A 12,321-nucleotide genomic window follows, 5' to 3' on the forward strand; every position below is an offset into this window, starting at 1 on the left:
AATTTTCTTAAACCTTAATCCAAAAGTGAAAGAAGAGAAAAAGGGGGAAAACATGAAACTGGGAACAAAAACATGACATATTTAAAAGCAAATTTATATCAATGATTATAAGAGATAAAATATTGCAATTAAGGGCAAAAATTGCTGGGCTGGATTAAACATAAAAGACATGTGCTTATAAGAAACATTCCTAAAACATAAGGATTTCAAGAGATTGAAGATGAAGACTAGGAAAAAGTCACTATGCAAACAGCATCCCCAAACACAGGTGAGGCCATCATATTCATACCAGACAAGGTAGATTTCAAGACAAAAATCATCAGCTGAGATAAAGAGGAATATTTCACATTGAAAAGGGGCTCAATTTGCCAGGAAGATAACAACTCTAAAAGTATATGTTCCTAATGGCATAAACTCAAGATATTTAACTTAAAAATGGACAGAATTAGAAAGAAAAGTGATAAATTCACAAATCATAATGGAACATTTAACATTTTTTGTAACAGACATAATGCACAGAAAAAAACAATCAGTAACTACAGAGGAAATATAAACAATATTCAAAAACTTTATTAGCACAAATAAAACACAGCCCTTATAACAGCAAAATATATTTTTTTAAGTGACCATAGTAGAATTAAGCTAGAAATGAGTAAGTAGAAAATTCCCATAGGTTTGGAAATTAAGTGATACATTTGTAAATAACACATGGATCAAAGACAAATCCTCAATAAAAATTCAAAAATATTTTTAACTAAGTAAAAATTAAAGTCCTGCAAAGGATATTTTGTGTGATATAGCCAAATCTGATCTGTGAAGAATGTTTATAGTACTAAATGTATATACTGAGGAAAAAAGGCTGAAAATCAATTATGTTAGGATCTAGCTCAAGAAGTTATGTAAGAACAGCAAATTAAAACCAAAGAAAAGAGAAGAAAAAGAAAAAGAATAGAAACTAATGGAAAATTTTTAAAACTACAACAGAAAATATCCACAAAGACAACAGATGATTCTTTGAAAAGTCTAGTAAATTTTATAAACCCTGGTGAAACTGACCAAGAAAGAAATAAGATTAGAAAAGTCACAAAAATATGCACTATCTACCCCTCAATTCATATTATGATGCTAGCATTACCTTGATACCAAAACCTGACAAAGTTACTTTAAAAAAAGAAAATTCAGGTCAGACTCTCTCATGTGATGAATGCAAAAATTTTAAAGAAATTATTAACAATTATTAACAATAATGTAATATATCATAACTATAACATTCAGTTAATGTTAATGTAATAACATTCAGTTTATTCCAAGAGGTCAAGGTTGGTTTAACATTCAAATTATCAATTCAGTAAAGTCAACCAGATTAGCAGTGAAAGAGAAACCTCTATCACCGTGATTCAGAAAAAGCATTTGATAAAACTTAATATCTATTTATTTCACAGAAAATATTCACACAAACAAATTTTCAAACATAACATCATTTTATACTGTAATGTTGAAAACTTTTCCTTAGAGATCTGGAAAGAGAAAGGATATTGGCCATCATCATTTCTATTCAACACTGTACTGTAAGGCCTGGGCAAATTAGTAAGACAAAGGAAAAAGCCAAAGAAACAAAGGTCAGAGAACTGGAAAAAAGTAAAATTATCAGTATTTTTAGATAATGTGATTGTGTTATTCAAAAGAATCTATAAAGTATTTGAATTCATCAGAGTTGATCAAGATAGAAAAATCAAATGTGTATCTGATACCAGCAACAGAGACTGAAATTTACAAAATCATATAATTTGCACCAGCAGCAAAAATATCAAATACACAGAAATATATCTAACAAGAAGACATATAAGACACTATTGTGGAAAAAAAAAAAGAGACTATTGTGGGCTATTTTTCTTTGTGTCAACACTACACTGGTCTTATATATTACAAAAATCAGTATCTGAGAAGGTAAATCTTCACTCCTCTTGTTCTTTAGAACTCTATTAGCTATTCTTACTATTTCCATATAAATTTTAGAAGGTTTGTCTCTGAAAAAAAAAAAAGGCAAAAACTATTGATATTTTTACTGTGATAGCATTGACTTTATGGAAGAACTGACAACATTGATATATACATATGTGTATACACATATATATATACACACACACTTACACACACACACACATATATATATACACATACATATGTATAGATCTTCCTTCTTGAGTCAAAAAAAAAGAAGAAAAAAATCCTTCAAAATCTACCCGAGATGGCTACCATCCTCTTTCATGTATGATTCTGTGGACCATCTACAAGAACTCAACCAACCACCACTGGATGATACTCTAGATCAGGATTTTTTTTAACTGCAGGTTATGTGGTTAGTAGGTTACAAACACCCTTATCTTCCATCAGATAGAAATCATCAAAGTACATCACATGCAGTAAGATGAACTTTTTTTCATGAAACCTTTGCTTCAACAATATACACACATATCCACATACAAGTATCTGTACAGGTACACATAGACTACGATTTAACAATCTGTTTCTTATTGTTGATTGCCATAAAAATATTTGAAAAATTATGCTTTGGAAACTATTTTTAACATAATTCAAAGCTTCCTTAATGCTCTAATACCTGGTAATCACCCTAGCATGTATTTTAGAGCCGTATCATTTTTGCTGTAGCTCAGATGTAAATGTTAGGTTTGTGAATAAGTCTGTGATAAAGGAGAATTAGCTAAGGCTGAAAACTGTAAGTCTTCCATGAGCGAGTTACAGAAGACTATGGTAACATCATTGTCATGGAAGCAACCATAGCTCAGTGTGTGTGAAGGAACGTTCAAGAACAAGTGAGCTTTAGCTCAGAAAGGGTATGGGGTGAGTGCCCACAAAGGACAGCTGTCAGCAGAGACATTTCCCCACCTCTCCTCTTGGCTCCCATCTACTAGTCATACCCCAGGGCTATATTCTTTTTGCTTTTAGTCTTTAGTCTGCTTTAGTCTTGCAGACTTCGCCTTTGTGGCTTAATGGGCATCCAGCTGCCATGTTTGGCTCCCCATCTTTTCCCTCAAGAACCACCCTGACAGTTTCTTCTCCCAGCTCTCTGGCTCAGGACCATTGTCTCTCTTATGATCCCTCCCAGCCAACCTCAGCTGGAGTTTCTGGAAAAAATACCACAGTGATCAGAAGAAAGCAGCTTCAACCTCAATTCCTGGGCTTGTACTACCCCTAAAGGGAAGAAGCTCTCTAGGTCAAACATCTCCATATGGCATAGAAATTAGTGAAAAAGATTAGATTGACAGCAACCATAATTATAATAATAATGAGTTAATATTTATTGAGCATCTGCTTTTCGCCAGGCCTTGTTTCAAGCATTTTACATGAATTAGCTCATTTAATTTTCACAGGAACACTGAGGAAGGTGAGGTTATCCCCATTTTGGAGATGAAGCAAATGACACTTAGAGTTTTTAAGTAACCAGCACAGCCTCACAGCTAAAAAGCTGCAGAGTATGGAGGGGAGAACTAAAGGCAAACTATGAAGTAATGAAGAAAGAAAAGAATATTGAGTTACTTTCTTGACAAAGTGAGGTTCTGATTTTTCAGGGTAACATGAGTTTGCCTTTGGTTACAACTAAAAGATTTCACACATACGTGGAGAGTAGACAGGTGCTTGGACTCTAACTTCCTTTATTTGTAAACTCTTATGTGGCTTTTGTAGAAACATCCAATAACAATCTCATGGAGTTTTTTTTCCTTAAGAAAGATTGTTTTGTGTAGCTTCCAAACTGGAGTCCTCATCATGAAATGTTGAAAAGTTTCTAGAGACTCCCCAGGACACTAAACCAGAAAACAAGAAGTTTCAGCATCCAATGATTAAAAGCACCCTACTTATTTGAGAGAGGTGAGTCTTCAACCTTGACCTTATTTTGGAAAACTCAACAAAGAGGCTGGTTAGCAGGAGGTATTCTGAAAAATCAACAAAATAAACCATTTAACCCATGCCTCCAAAATCACTGGAGGGAAAGTCATCAAAACCCCAAATCCTAGTGAGTCACCCAGAAACAGAGCCAACATCAAAGGACTGGGATAAATATTGATGATTACACAGCGGTTTCTCCACCAAGCTTTTCAAGAAACTTTAAAAAAAAAAAAAAAAAAAAAAAAAGCTTTCAAAAGTGGGAAGAAAGAGGGCTGTTACTAGCTCTTACTAGCAAATCGGAGGTACTTATTAAAAAGAGAGAACTTACAGCATGACATTTAGACATGGTTTATGTGATATGTGCTGTCCCATTAGAGCTCTGACCTAAATTTAATAGTTTAAAAAGAGCTAAGTTGCTATTCCCACCCATTTCCAAATACCAGCCGAGAACTCATTTCTCAGACACTTTTCATCCACAAGAGAGCCCTGAGAACTTTTTAAAAATTTAAGAACAAAAAGGTCAGGAAGTTAAAATGCAGTATGCAGCCTCTTCTCTTTCCTAAAATGGCCATGTGGTTAAAATGCATGATCATGAAAGAGTTAAAATTCTGCACTGTTTAAGAACAACCAGTTGACCTTTAAATATGCTGGTTTGAATCCAATCACCTTTCAACAAGCATGAAATCTGGCACAAAGTGTACTAACACACACCAATTATTTTCATAGTGTACATGACTGAGCTCACAGTGTCCTGTTTAAATAAAAAAAAAGAATTAATGTTCGTTTTCTAAAAGCCAGACTTGGAGGCTGAGTGCCTCTGTTGGTAGGATTGTCCCTTTGGTAACTGTCACCAAAAGTGCTTTTGGAGAAGGCCTTTCCTTGAAAAAGAAGAGTTTTTTTTTTTTTTTTTAATCACTTTTTCCTGTTGTTAAAATTCTGTCAAATGAAATGGTTTCCCCCCACTCTTTAACATCAAAAGTAACAATAGCTGGGAAATAATTACTCTGTTAAGAACTTACAAGCCGGGCACCTGGGTGGCTTCGGCTCAGGGAGTGATCCCGGGGTCCTGGGATTAAGTCCCACATCAGGCTCCCCACAGGGAACCTGCTTCTCCCTCTGCTTAGGTCTCTGTCTCTCTGTCTCCTTCATGAATAAATAAATATAATTAAAAAAAAAAAAAACTTCACAAGCCATCTATCCCACCTAGTGAAGGGGGAAATGCCCAACCCTACTCTGGGCAAATGCATTAAAATCCAGAGATTTGAAAGCAATGGCTGAGTCAAAATGGGTCTTTGCTTTTCCAAAGTGATTCCCCTGAGGTTCTTTTAAGGGATAATATTCCCTTGTGCCTTCGAAACAGAATTCAATGTACAAAAATTCTGTCACGGATTTTTTAAGAACATATTGACTGGCCATTTGGGTGTAAAACGTGCAGGTAGATGCCCTCTATGGAAGACTGTGTAACCAGGGAGCCTCTGGTCAATGGTAAGACTCTGTTCTTTATCACCTCCTCTGTCCTCTATCTCCAGATGCCCTATGGGGCTCATCCCACCCCACACCCCTCAGACAGTTCCATGGGATGTTAACCCCACACTTCAACCATATTCAAGCCGAGGTGTGTCTTCTCTTTGTTTAAGCCTTTGTTTTAGGACTGAGACTTCTGAGCTTCCTTCCCAAACCTCAACATTCTCCTCTCTCAGCATCCTACTGCAGTGAGACTTCTGCTGACCATGCCCATGTTTGTCGGCCGCTCCCTGCCACAATATTTGACTTCCCTCATCCACTCCCTGTCATCTGTGAGTCCCAAGAGAGAAGAGTCAGGATCTCATGGCAATGTGGGCAGTGGCCCCAGGCCAGTGTCCAGATCACCACCACCCACCCGGGCACTTCTGCTTCAGGGCTGAGGGTGGGACTTGACTCAGGACAAGGCACCATCGGCTTGGAGCCTACTCACAGACCATGCAGACCATGTCAGGAACACATCCGCCAGCCCAAGGCCCTGCCTGGCACAGAGGGCCCCTTGGAGTTCACTGTCTATCAAGGCCAATGTGGTTACATGAGTAGTCCTGAGGACTCCTCTAGAATGAAAAGGACCCTTCCAAAGCCCTGGAGGAGCGAGATCATGCCAGAGATGTGCCAAGCAAAAGGGGCAACCAAGGCTCCTACGAGCCTCGCTCAAGGCCCTTGCTCTATTTTTCATTTGTCCCTAAGAAGCAAAGCTCTCTTCTCTTGCTAGCTTCTGCTGAGTGGCCACAAATTCCAATCCCCTTTTGGTCGCTCCCGGACTAATTATACGTTACAGTCTCATATAACCATCAAGCCCGACTCACAACTGATTCTCCACACCCATTCGCCTTGCCAAGATTTGGGGAGCAGGGAAATGAAAGTATCTTTATGCTACTACCCTCAGATCAACAACTAACAGAGAAACTCGGGTCACCTGAGTGTAGATGTCAATCCTCCCTTCCCCCCGGCGAGGCCCTCATCTGACTTTTGCAGTTGTTCTCCTGGCAGGCAGATGATGACTCCCCTGGTCACATTGTCCTAAAGCCTGTGACACCAAAGAGGACTCGAAGTCCCATATGTATGAAGAACCGCACGGACATAAATTTACTTAGCATTTTCTCTTTTATTAATCAGGGCACATGATTCTATGGTGGATGAGAGCTGTTTAGGATGCCCAGCCCAGCCTCCACTTCCTCTCCTTTCTGGCAGCCGCCTGCACACTCCAGCCTCCACCAGAAAAGCAGGGTGGCAATGAGAAAAAGCCAGCCCGGGAGACCTGAAGACAGAAGACTGAGGATTCAGTCTCAGCCTTGTTATTAACTGAGGGATTGTGGCCAAGTCCGTGCAATTCACTTGAACCTCAGTTTCATGTTCTGTAGAACGGGGATTACAGGGACCACCTTCCAAGATCCTAAGAAGGAAGCAACGAGACGATGAAAGGGAACATAAGGGTGGCTTAGCAGTTAAGCTACTGCCTTTGGCCCAGGGTGTGATCCTGGGGTCCCAGGATCGAGTCCCACATCGGGCTCCCTGTGTGGAGCCTGCTTCTCCCTCTGCCTGTGTCTCTGCCTCTGTCTCCCATGAATAAATAAACAAAATTAAAAAAAAAAAACTAAAAAAAAATGAAAGGGAACATAATTTTGAATTATAAACAGAGAGAGAGAATGAGAGGGGAGGACATCTGCCTGCCTCACCCTTTCACACCAGCAGGTAAAAATGTTGGCGGAAAACCTAAAGGAGATAAACGAGACTGTACCCTCCTTCAGAACCGTAGGGGAGGAGCTGCTGTAATGTCCAAATGTAGGGCAGAGCTCCATGTGGGCGGCGGATCCTGCGGCCCTGGGAGCCGGGAGCCCCACCTGAGGCTTTGCCACCGGCCAAGGGCAGCCCCAGGCCACTCCCTGAGGTGGAAGGACCACACCACCGGAGGACAAACTTCCAGAGTGGGGTGAGACCAACACCTCGCCCCCAGGAACTTACTTTACCCCCAGGGCACATCAAGGTCAGGAGACAGCTCCAGCTTTGTGTTCCCTGCGCTGCGTGGTCCCACTCGAATGGGAAGTTCTGCTGAGGCCCGAAACAGAAATCAGGAAGTTGACAGAACTGATTTACTGAAGTCTCAGATGCAAAGCCCTGCACTCATTATGGGGGAGAATCACAGTGAAGGAGAAATCTCTTTTGCTTTGTGTGTTTTTTTTAAGATTTATAATTTGAGAGAGAGAGAGTGCACATGAGCAGGGGGAGGGGGGAGAGATGGGGAGAGACGGAGCCGACTTCCTGCTGAGCAAAGAGCCTCACATGGGACTCGATCCCAGGACCCAGGGATCATGACCTGAGCACAAATCTAGAGTCGGAGGCCTAACCGACTAAGCCACCCAGGCCCCCCAGGACCTCCTTTCTGACAGGAGATCACACACTGACAGTGTACAGAACACATCCTACTCCAGGGAAGAAAGGAACCATCCATGAGCTTCCTTCCTTAATGAAGGGGGGAAGCAGAGCTGGACTGGCAGTGAAGCAAAGTCTACCCCGGGTATTCTATTGGAACCAACTGCCACTAAAAATTACAGCGGGTCCCACTCATGCTCAGACACTCTGCTCTGGCTGGTTCTTCTAGAGGCATTTTTCTCGAAGGGAGCAGTTACTGAAGTGGCTCCCTCCCCACTTCCTCATCACCGATCACAGTATCAGTATTTTTGGAGGGTCCCGCACCAGACACCTGCAAGTGGGCACCCCAAGCTTCACTCCAAACCCAGTCCCTTCAGCGGGTTTCCATCCTATACGGACAGGCCCGTCTCATTGCAGCAGGCACAGATCAGTTGGTTCCGTGACAGTTCCACCCAGGGGTCGCCACACCTCGCCACATCCTGAGCCAGCTCTGGTCTGAGTCCTCAGCACCCCAGTCTCTGCACCCCCCCCCCCACCTGCTCGCTTTCCGAAGACGGGCAGGTGGATCTTGGCAGCATATGCCTTGCTCACTTGATGTCCCTGCTCCAAGGTCTGCTGCAGCCCCCCAGTCCCTGGTGAGTCTGACTTTGTGCCAAGGGGTCTCACCTCATCCCCCCAAGCTGCTGCCGGTGGATTGCAGATTGCAGTTGAACCTACAATCACCTCCCGTGAGCTTGGCCATTAAGCTGAATCTGAGCAAACCAGGAAACCTCTCAGCACCAGTCTCCTCATCGGTGGCGTGAGGACAACATCACCGCCCTACTTACGAATGGCTGAACGAGACAACTCATCCAAAGGACCTGGAGTGGGTTTTGATAAGAGAAGGAATTTATGCTTACAGAGAGTGCTTCCCACCTTCCAGGCTCCGTTCTGAGGGCTGCACATGGTTTAAGGCAGCTATTACTGTTCCTATCCCCCCTTTGTAGAAGAGGAAATTGAGTCAAGAGAAAGTGAAGTCATGGAAACCACACGATGAATCAGTAGGACGGCCAGCCTTTGAGCTCTGGCAGCCTGGCTCCAGAGCATGGGCGCTCAACTCCTGGCTTTCTCATTAGGCTACTACTCCTCCTTCTTTCCAACTTTCATGGGCTACCACCACCCCCACATCCGTCCCAGTCTTCCCCTTGTGTCCAAGCTTTGTCCCACATTCCTGTCTCTGTTTCCAGAAATCACATCAGAAAAATGGACCACACCCCCCCAAATTCCAGCAGGTCCCAAAAGAAACCTGTTATTGCCACCAACACCCAGCCGCCACTACCAAGGCCAGTCTCCCAACTTCCAGTCATTTATCCAGGAAGCATTTACCACCCACCAGCCATGTCCATTTCAGTACATGAACACACATGGGCCCTGTCCTCTAGGATTGCAGTGAAATACAGACAATTTTAGTAAGTTGGGATGAGTGGGAAATACATATGCCTAGTGGCCTCTGGCTTGTGCATTGCCCATGTCATACACTCAGGCTACCATACTGTCCCTTCCTTTCCATCTCAGCTGCCACCCTGTGGTCCACTGCTCCCTACCTGTTCCTCAACTACTGCAGTCCCTTCAAAAATCAGCCTGCCTTCTGCTGCCAAATAACCTCCACGGTCACTCTCATATTTGATGAACCAAGTGCAAGGCCCTGAGCCTGGACAGACAGCACTACCGAGGAACTTCCCTGACTGTCTATCTTCACTCCGCTCCGTTCCCACCACAGATGTACACTTGGCTTCACATAGCACACCTCAGGGAGCCTTCCCGCAGCGCTCCGAAACTTATTCACCTACCTATTTCTACTCCCTCTGCCTCCTGCCCTCCCAATCTATGAGCTTATTTTTATTTCTGAAATTCAGATGCTGCTCTCCTAGATTCAGGTCAAATCACCTCCACCACGAAGCCTTCTCTCATTCTCCCACAAGATGGGACAGTTCCCTTCTCTGGTTTGCAATCGTCATGCATTTGGGTCTCCCTTAGGGCACTTTACCTGTGCCATGCGTTAGTCACTTATGTGTTTTCCCCTACAGTCTCTGCATTGTTACAAGAGTGCTCTGTCCTTACTGCCTTTGTTCAGTCCAGCACCTAGCAGGGTGCCTCAAGCACTGAATTCACAGGCACTGAATGAATAATGAATATGCTGTATTCTTTCTATGTGATACAGTGGGAGAAACATCGCATGAGGACCCAAAAGGAAACCTAAAGAAAAGAAAAAAGAAACCTAAGGCTTTTGTCCTTTTTATTGGACATTTATCCAAATCGTTTTTTTTATCCCTAGGCTACATGCTAGGCACTAGAAGTACAAAAAAAAAAAAAAAAAAGAAAGAAAAAAAGACACAAAGGCCTCCACTCAATAAACATAGGTTCTCTTTCAGAGACACTGGCACATAACACAAATACAGTATGTAATAATATACATTCGAAATAATGTGAGTTGCAAAGTTATGGCAACTTGACTACTAACTAGGCATGTGACCTCGGGCAAGTCACTTACTTGGATGAAACCAGTGTCAATAAATACAAAATGAAAAGTCAGAGGCAGTCTATGATTTTATGATTTTAGCCACTGCACGGAATACTTTTCTAAGAGATGGTGCTTCTTAGTTCATAAGTAGCAATATATTTGCAAAAATTATTAATGCTAATTAATTCTATGAAAATCAAGTAGGCAGCAACTAAAGATAAAAACCAGCAACTGAAATTGATATTTAGACAGTGAGAAAAATAAGCCGTCAGTAGTTCACCAGCACAACATAAGTAAACCAGTGAAACTCGAGAGCATTAAGTTTAAGGTGGTACCCATGTCTTGGTTCCTCCACCAGAAGGTGCATGAAGAGTATTATGGGATGCCTCTCCTCTGCCAAACCCCCCAAAATGGAAATCAGAACCCAAGCAATCCCTGTTTCACGATTTAAACTATTTTAAAATTAACAATCAGAACAGACATATGTATTGTCGCCTTAAAAAAAGTCAGTGGCTGCCAGATAAGCAGAACTTGTCTTGTAGTCCAATGAAACCACTCACATCTCCTTAAAAAATGACTCAACAAAAAAAGAAGTGGTTATCATTCACATCATCATAGGAAACTGAGGACATAGAGGCAAATGTAGATGGCGCTCACTCAAGCTCTGCCCCAGGTGCAAAGAAGTCTTGATTATCAGATTTCTAGTTTAACGTCTTTGGGCCACAGCTATTCTGAAGACAGATGTGAATTCCCCCACCCCACCCCAGCATAAAACATGCGGGTCATTTAATAGACTCATCTAGCCCTGATTCTGTGCTCATCAAGCCTGGTTATTGACTGGTTTGCCATAAGGTCTGTTGGTTGAAATAGAATGTTATGATCAAGCTGATGAGTATTGTGGTTTCTGGGACAGTTGTCTTTGTCATCAGAAATAGGTCATTCTCCTTGACATGTCGGTCTCACTAGTTAAGAGGACTCCTCACCTAAGCAGTAAGTAGATAGCTTCTCAGGAAACTTAAACCAAATCAAGTTTCTGGACTTGAAAGGTTAAGGCCTTAGACCATAGAGAATTCTGCTGCAAAGACACTTTGCTGAGGCTCCAGAAAGACATCCAAATGCCCTTCTCTTAGAGGCCTACATCCCCATCACACATGCCATGCACCTTTTCTTTAATCTCTTCTACTTGGTACTTAAACTAGGTAAGTTTTTCTATTTCCTCTTGCATCATGGAGCCTAGTTGGGAACAATGCTCTGCTAAGCTTGAGAGACGCTCTCCCCTGGCCTCCCATACTCTCTCACCAGTATTTCACAACACAGGATCGGAAATGTGTATGTACAAGTCAGCCTCCTCTCTGTGATGTGGGCAAGGATTTCTTGTTCATCTCTGTATCCTCACACATGGCACCTGGCATGTCAAAAGTATTCAATAAGTGGTTGGGAATGAAGAACTCACTCAGTATCATCAGGAACTTACTGAGGATTTACACACAGAATTCAGAACTACAACGGGTATGGTTCCTTTCCTCAAGCAGAATCTATGAAAAACTTAAACTCTCAGCCATGAACCATGATTTTGGTCTTAGGCAAAGGTCATTGTCTGAGAAAAACAACTCAGAGGCAGCCTAGAAGTAATTTCAAAGCAACAAATTCTCTTTCTCCCTTTCTCAAACAGTGCTACAGGGAATGTTAGTACACGGCAACAATCCCCCCCCCTTCTGTTCAGATGGTTACTTCAGCTCACACGAGCTCTTTCGTGAGCCTCTCTTCTTCAGATTCCCCCCACCAAAAACCTCTTCCAAATCTGATCCCCAAAGCTCCCTTCTTCTATTCCTCCATCTGTCTCCTTGATTCTGGCTCCCAAAAGCCCAAAAGAACAAGTATGGCAAAATCAAACCTTGCTTGAAACATGGGGAAGGAAAAGAACATGAATAAGCATTCTGGGTAGATAGTGAAAGAACACTGAATCTATCATGCATTACAAGTGGTGGCCTCTTCACAAACAGATAACTTAAAAGTACTGA

At 42.1% G+C, this 12,321-nt stretch overlaps 1 protein-coding gene across 6 annotated transcripts in view; it reads right to left on the bottom strand.

Moving 5' to 3' along the window:
* Positions 1-12,321, bottom strand: part of PDE4D (phosphodiesterase 4D) — a 1,400,346-nt gene that overhangs the window by 1,384,232 nt on the left and 3,793 nt on the right. The window lies entirely within an intron of this gene.

The sequence above is a fragment of the Canis lupus genome, chromosome 2 (genome assembly GCF_011100685.1).
Source record: "Canis lupus familiaris isolate Mischka breed German Shepherd chromosome 2, alternate assembly UU_Cfam_GSD_1.0, whole genome shotgun sequence".
In the NCBI taxonomy this organism is placed as follows: Eukaryota; Metazoa; Chordata; class Mammalia; order Carnivora; family Canidae; genus Canis; species Canis lupus.